Source organism: Taudactylus pleione, unplaced genomic scaffold (assembly GCF_031769625.1).
Source record: "Taudactylus pleione unplaced genomic scaffold, aTauple2 ptg000015l, whole genome shotgun sequence".
NCBI classification, from domain to species: Eukaryota; Metazoa; Chordata; class Amphibia; order Anura; family Myobatrachidae; genus Taudactylus; species Taudactylus pleione.
This window is the reverse complement of record NW_028284417.1, coordinates 6,194,797-6,202,962: the sequence shown is the minus strand read 5'-3', so window position 1 is coordinate 6,202,962 and position 8,166 is coordinate 6,194,797.

The following is an 8,166-nucleotide window of genomic DNA, read 5'->3' as shown; positions in this document are numbered from 1 at the left end:
AAAGCACCCTGCCCTCCAGGAGGAGGGCAAAAAGCGCCCTGCCCTAACAGCCTGCAGGAGCCGTTCTCACCCGCGGGACACTGCGTCCCGCGGGTGGACAAACATGCGGTGACCCGGTCACCGCCGGGGAATAGACGCCGGGCGCATGCGCCCGGCGTCTATTCTCCCTTTCTGCAGCGCTTGGGGGCTGCCCGGCATGTCCGTAAGCGCCGGGCATGCCCCCAAGTATGACGAAAAGGGGGACGCGTCTTATAGACACGCCCTTTTCATAACCACGCCCCTTTTCGGACGCGCGCGCGCACAACATTGCCCTCTCTAGCTCCGGCGCCCTGCCTGCCGCCGGAGCTAGAGGGAACACTACATGGGCATGTAGCTAGAGTTCTGTGCTATTTTGAGTTGTGCATACAAAGAAAGGAACTCTTGCACCTAGATTTAAGGGCTGTTGTATATTATATCACCGGACTAAGGGCTGGTATGGATCGCAGCTGCGATTGCAATAGCGATTACGCACAGTCTCACTGCGAAGATATGCCTTTGCAATCGCTATGCCGTCACAGCACTACATAAGGACGCCCACCTTACCTAACACATATACGTAATACTTTGCAAGTCTACGAAACCATTGGTAATATCGAGTACAATTGGAGCCTCACGCACACTTGCACAAGGTCTGACCTTAGGAATTGCTCAACTTCCTGTACGCAGTGAGAGCTCAGGCAGCACAGTGGCTAATTTACGCACACCCCTGCAATGGCGTTAAAATGCACTGGCATGCCTGCATTTCGCCGACCACCACCTCGTCCCCACCCCCAAACGGTACTTCCTGTCAATCACTCTGCGATGGATCTGCGTAGTCACTCCGATCGCAGTGGAGAGTTCGCACAGCGCACGGCATGCGCAGAACGCAGTTGCGATCCTTGCTGGATCAGGCCCTAAATATCTACATTCAATAGGTCGTTATGTCGACAGTGTGTTTTTACAGTACTTTATCTCTAACCTCTCCTCTTTTTCTCAATGGTGTAAAAGGTGGCGATCCGTAATTTATCTCAGATATACATACTGTAAATACTTCTAGTACATAGCCAGCATTGGGTACCTTCATTCTGATACATTTGTGAGTTTGTGCTGCATTGCAATCAACATCTGGTAGTATCTTATTTGCAAATACTTTTTGTTCACTAAAACTGGCCTATATCAGGGCTTGACAAATTTCTCTAAAATCTAGGAGCCAGGATGAAACTGTAGGAGCCAGACCACCGTCCCCCCAAAGAAAATTACAGGAGTTAGTGAGGAGCACAGCTCAGTGTGTTATGCAATTGTTATACATACTATACTAGTCCACAAAATGGTCACAGTTGAATGGATACAGTAAAATGGAGGCCCCCTCACTGCTCTGCACAGCTCCCCTGCTCCACCCCCCACCCTCCAGTAATAACGGACCACATTTCACATAAAATAATGGTGCCAGAAAGTACAAAACCCCCCCTCCCCTCGTGATCACACCGCTATCCCTCTGAAGCCGCTCCGCAATCCCTGGCCACGCATAGACCCTACTACCGGAGAGCTCTATGCAGCCGGAGATAGGAGACAGTAGACAACCAGGACATACAGGAGGATCAGCGTAGATTGGGACAGACAGCAGGGATCAGAGCAGTCCAGGATTGAGAGGAGTCGTCAGTGCAGGCCGGGACGGACAGAGGCACAGCAGTCACCACAGGCGACACTCAGCACATGCACTCCTGTGCATGATGTGAACACCGCAATGCTATAGGCACGAATCTCCGCTGCAGCTGATGAGGATCTGCTTCCTCGCTCACTGCAAAATCTAGTAGCTAGGCAGCATAATCTGGTAGCCATGGTGACCTGGCCCCCGGGATTTGTCGAGCCCTGGCCTATATAATATAATAATAAAGAGATTAAGGACCTTATTAAGAGCCGCTTGCAAAATGCGAGCGCTCGCTCTGAATGAGGGCAGCCGCATCTCTAAAAAGTGACCGACAGCTTTAGCGAGCGGCCAGGTTGATGGTCGCGATGGTCTTGACCATCGGGGCTTGCGACGAGACCCTTGTGGTAGGGTCTCGTCTGCCGCAAGCCCCAGAGAGCTTCCGGCAAGCATTCGTTTGGGAATGCCTCCGTTTGTGAAGCCACCCACCCGCCATGCCTACAAAATGGGGCGAGCTGTCGATCACCATCGACAGCCGCCCCTTTTGTAGTGAACCCCCGGAGCGAGAGAATTTCTCTCTTGCTCCAGGGCTTGCGCACACGCAGTGCGGCCGCTGCGCGTGCGCAGAGCCCAACATCGATCCGCTTGCGAGCGCTCAAGCGTGGGTCTGAATGAGACCCTAAGTGTTCCTTACACAAATCAGGTGATGAGTTGTGTGCTAGCAGGTCACAGCCATGTTTACTCGACTAAAGCAAAACTCAGTTTCACATTTTGAGATGGAAATAAATTTGATATCTGACCTCTGACGACGTCTTCAAACTCTCAAACTTTTAGTTATGTACTGTGCAAAAGAAAACTTTTTTTTTAAACAGTGCAGAGTAAATTCAAACAAGAAAGATAAGGACAATTACATAAAAATTTACTAAAGTTGAATGTGGCAATGAAAGAGTTGATGGCATGAAATCTAGGGGAAAAAATTCTGTGGAGCCCACTTTACCTTGCTGCCCTAAGCAAATTTTATTTTCCTTTGCTTCAAGGTTAATCCAGGGGGGATGCGGTCAAAATGCAAACGGCCGGGAAGCCGTCTGGCTAAATCCCAACGCGGAACTAAAAAGATGTTGAAATCCCAACGCCCGTCTAGATCCCGATGCTGGAATCTAGACAGATGGAAATCCGAACGAAGGTGAGCCGGGCAGTGTTAGCGCTTAGCTGCGGGTGGGGGGAGGGTAAGGTTAGGTAACCCCTGGGGGAACTCAGGGTTAGGCACCACCCAGGGTTAGGTTTAGGGTGCGGGAAGGGGGGGATTAGGGTTAGGCACCACCGGGAGGGAGGTTAGGCACCACTAAGGGAGGGTTGGGGGGGGGGAGAGGGGGGGTTACGGGATCCTGACAGTTCGAGCTTCCAGCGTTGGTATTTAGACCGCTGGCATTACATACCGATACCATCTAGGGCTGTGCTAGGAGTATTAGTTATGTGTAGGTATGGTTTCCATGTTCAATCAAAATAAGAAGTTTCCTTCATGGATATATATAATGGATGCTGAGTGTGTTGTACAAATGGGCCCTTGGATCTGCAGAGGGGGGGCACACACAGGGCATGATGTAGGAGGGATTGCAAGTCTGCAATCTCACGCACCTGCTCGCTACAAAAATATGAAAATTAATGTGATCGCAGTGCAATCGCAGCACTATAACAAGATGCCCACCACTGTATAAAGCAGTCCAATTCCCATTACAAACATCCGCAAATCAGCGAAACATTGGTAACATCGGACCCATACGCACAGCTGTGGTTGAGCTGACCCTGACTAAGAAACTGCAAAACTTCCTGTCATCTAGACATCTGGCTGCATATATGCATATACCATCACAGGGGTTTACATATGCCAACCCCTGTAACGCGTTCAGACGCACAGGCACGCCTGCGTTCCTTCAACCACACCCCTCTCCACCCCCAAACTGTGCTTTCTGTCATTCATTACTGTGTGCCGCTGTGTTCGCATACCCGATCGCAGTGACTGGCTTGCACAGGCGCACTGCGATGCATGCGCAGAACTCAAACATCGACCAGTTGCGCACGTCCGCAGCCTTGCGATCCAACCTGAATCAGAGCCCACAGCGCCCTTACCTCTGTACTGAGTGCCGCAGAAATCACTGGGAATATAAATGGAGCAGATACCATTTTCCCAGAGATCTGCACAAGAATAGAGAAATCACTGGCTGACCACCCGTACACACAGCACGATGCCCAATATATCTGCAGATAATTTGAGCATCGGCACCACAGCCGACGCCATGTCTGAACGATGCCGTTCACAGACATATCGCTGGTACACACTGGCCGATGTACACAAGCTGTATTGGCCGATCAATTGATCGGCCAATATATCTGCCTGTGTGTACCCAGCATAAGAAGCATTTTCGGCAAAAAAAAAAGACACCCGGCGCTAGCAGAGTCTCACGGGGCCTGGCACGCTGAGAGGGGCTTTTTAGCACGACTGCAACAAAGATGTATAAGGACACATCTGTAGCTGGCAATTAGATGCTAATTGCAAGCCACACAATTATGAGCTATAACATACAAACAAAAAACACTTTAAAATATCCTTAAATCTGCATATAACAGTTGTGCAGAACTGCATTACACTGCCAGCAATAAGTTACCCCCAGTATATTATTCTACATCAGCTGTATGCAAGTGTAAGATATTTAAGTTACAGATGCCTTCCTTTTCCTCCCTACCCTGGGGTATATTTACTAAAGTGCAGGTTTTTAGAAGTGGAGATGTTGCCCATAGCAACCAATCAGGTTCTGTTTCACATCTATCTAGCACCTTCTACAAGATAATAGCTAAAATCTGATTGGTTGCTATGGGCAACATCTCCACTTCTAAAATCCCACACTTTAGTAAATATACCCCCGTCTTTTGAGTTAGAGCAATGGTGGGAGTCAAACAAGACCTCAGTGCAGTAATGCAAACCATTACACCATCCGTGCTGCACAAATGAAATGATATGGAAGGATAATCAGGGGAATAGCCAATAAACTGTGAGGTTTACCCCACAGCTAATTATCGGCTGTATTCCCCATGCGTTAAGCCCTGAGCAGGGACGGTTCTAGGGCGGGCTAACAGGGCCGTCGCCCGGAGCGCCGGCCCCTAGAGGGCGCCGCTGAGTCCTCTCCCCATCAGTGAGCTGGAGGAACCTGCGGTTTCCGTTTCTTGCCCGCCGGCACTTTCTGGAGTGGAGGAAGAAGAAAGCTGCCATTCGGAGGTTGCCTTCCGCCTGAGCCCACTGCGGCGGTTCCCCACTTCCCTTCCCTCCCACAGTGCAGTACCGTTGTGGCATTCTGGGAGTCCCAGAATGCCAGGCACGGCCATCGGCGATGTCACTGAGCGCGCAGGGGAGATGCAGGCAACTCGCCGGGACATGGAGAGCAACAGCAGCTTGGCGGCATTGAGTGTCGGGGAACTTGGGTCATTTGATCTAGTGGCGGCGGCGCGTGTAGTACTGCAGGACACACCACCTCCACTCACTCATCAGCTCCCTCCAATCCCTGCTTGTTCAACAGCCTGGGCAGTGATTACTGCTGCAGCCCCTGGCCCTGCCTGTGCCTGACTCTGATCTCTGGCCCCTGCTGTCAGACTGTGCAAAAAGTATGTATATCTGATCAATCATATCACATTGTATGGGGGCATTGCTCTGTGTGGCATATTATGTATAGGGCATTACTCTGTGTGGCATATTATGTATGGGGCATTAATCTGTGTGACATATTATGTAAGAGGCATTACCCTGTGCGGCATAATGTGTAAGGGGCATTACCCTGTGCGGCATAATGTTTAAGGGGCATTACCCTGTGCGGCATAATGTGTTATAAGGGGCACTACTACAGAATTGGTATGAAATCCAGGCAGTTGGGATGCCTGCTGTCAATATACCGACAGCAGCATCCCGATGCTCAGGATCATGACAAGAGTCAGGTAAGTATGGTAACCGTCCCCCATTGTGCCCCTAACCCTAACTCTCTGTTGTTGCATCCTAACACTAACCCTCCCCACCCCTTGGTGCCTAAACCTTACCCTCCCCCCTTAGTGTCTAACCCTAACCTCACTCCCCCGTGGTGCCTAACTTCCCCCTTCCGTACCCTAACCCCCCTGTGAAGCCTACATTTAACTCTCCTCCTACGGCTAAAACCTAACAAGCCCTGCTATTCTTATGATCAGCATCCCGGCTGTCGGTATTCCGGCGTCGGCATGTCAACTACTGTCGGTATTCCAGCGCCTATCTTCTAGTTGGATAGTGGCATTCCGGCACCAGGATTTCATCAGCTGGGATGCCGGCTGTATGTATAATAACTACATCCCACTCTACAGTGTGCCATAACATGTATAAAGAGTACTACTGTGTGGAATAACGTGAATAGGCTCTGTGTGGCATGCCATACAAACGCTGGCGGTGCCATATTCACAAACTGTCCTGCTGTTCCCAATCACTCCCAGTCTCCCAGAATGCCGGTGGTGCTGGGCGTGACGTCGTCGCGCATGGCAGTGCATCCACGACCACCTTCTGCTGGGCATGTTTCCTAAAGAGAAAAACAGTGGGAGTGTCACAAAGCCACACCCCCCTATTGGAGAACGCGCTCAAGAAAACACCCTCTTTCGTTTCTGCCTGAATTTTTATTTTGGGGGGGGAGGGGGCGGCGGCGCCAGTGGGAACTCTCGCCCTGAGCTCCACAAGGTCTAGAACCGGCCCTGAGGGTGCACTTTTACTCACAGTCTCAGGAGCTATGAGGAAAAATCTGTGTTAAAATGCACCCTCTTGGAATTAACAGGCAGGGAAACCCTTAGAATCTGCATTTCACGTGGAATCTATGCATTACCTACCGCGTATTGTATGAGGGTTTACAGCATGGGGAAAATGCAGAATAATTAAATAGCTCTGGCTTTGAACTCGGGGGGTTTCCCCGAGCAGTGAACCCTGCGTCTAATTGTATATGCTCAATTGGCACTACAAAATGTTTAAGGTTCCTAATTCTAAAAAAGGAATATTATTTATTCTGACATACTTAACAAGTAGTCTGAAACAATTTCAGAAAACTAATATATAAAAGCCTCTTGTCTGTTTTGTACATTTCATGCCAACAAAGTTTGCATGTTCTCCTCCCCCAGCAGCAGGCAACTCATCTACTTATCACTTCTCTATACAAAATTAACATTTCAAGCAAACAAGAGGGGTCTTTGTGTCTGTATTTGTTTTGAATTAGCACAAATAAGTTACAGTGATACGTATTTCCTGCCAAACTAACCTTGATCACTGGAAGACTTGGCCCTGAATGTCCCAGTAAAAAAAAATTAATTTAGATAGGTGTTAAACCTCAAAATGACCGTTCTTGTATTTGTTTTAAAAGTACGTGTCAAAAACAGTACAGAAATTAAGAACATAATATAGCAAAGAACATTAATGGCGCATACACACGGTCAGATTTGTCAGATGAACGATTTGAACTACGAACGATTTTTGACTGCATTAAAATGAATGGAATCGTCCAAATCTGACTGCAAACACATCAGATGTCAGATATCCTTATCTGACAAGTGGGAACGCGCATCGTTCATCTGACAAACATGTCAGATTTTCCTTCAGATATGAACGATGGAACGATTTTTTAAATCGTTATTGTTCAGATCTGAAGAAAAATCTGACCGTGTGTATGCCCAAATGGGCTCAACAGTTGAAGGATTATTCATCCTGCCCATGAAAGATCCAGGTGAGGCAGCCATTTTAGGCACACTATATAGAATTACTCTGTGCAGAATATGCAATGCCTATAACTCATGACACATCATGGGAGAAATAAAACTACTAGGCAGGGATCCTTGCATGTTCATCAGAGCCATGCATTTTACATTCTACAGTCATACATTCCACAGCCCCTGGGTCCAGAGAGGTTGAGGGCTTCCCAGCAGTTCCCAAAGCGCTGGAAAGCCCCCAGCGTAACGACAACGGGGCAAATCAGGGGGTGTGGCACAAGGTCGGGAGCCTACAGTATTTGGCAGGATGCCTTGATACCAACTCCCAGCAGGTTCTTCTCACACCAATATTGCATTATAATAACATGCCATACTATGATCATTATAACATTACTCTTGGCAATGTATAGTTATGAGATTACCATTTCACTCATATTATCCTAGGGTACAGATGCAGCTTTTGATGGTTAAATGGCATGACAAAGCCTGTGTGCATGTTACAGTGATCATACCTTCTACCTCTAATAACACTGCACAATTATTTTACTGCTGAGTGGTCGAGGTTAATACGATATAATTGGCGGTGTTCCCCGCAGCTGGGTTCTGGATGAAAGGTCAACAATAAAATGGTCGACACCAGGAGGTTGAAAGTCATTAGGTCGACAGGTACAAAATGTCGACACACTAAGGGCCAAATGTAATAGGTTGTCTGTTTTGGTAAATTGCAAGTTTTGTGGTAAACTCATGCTTTT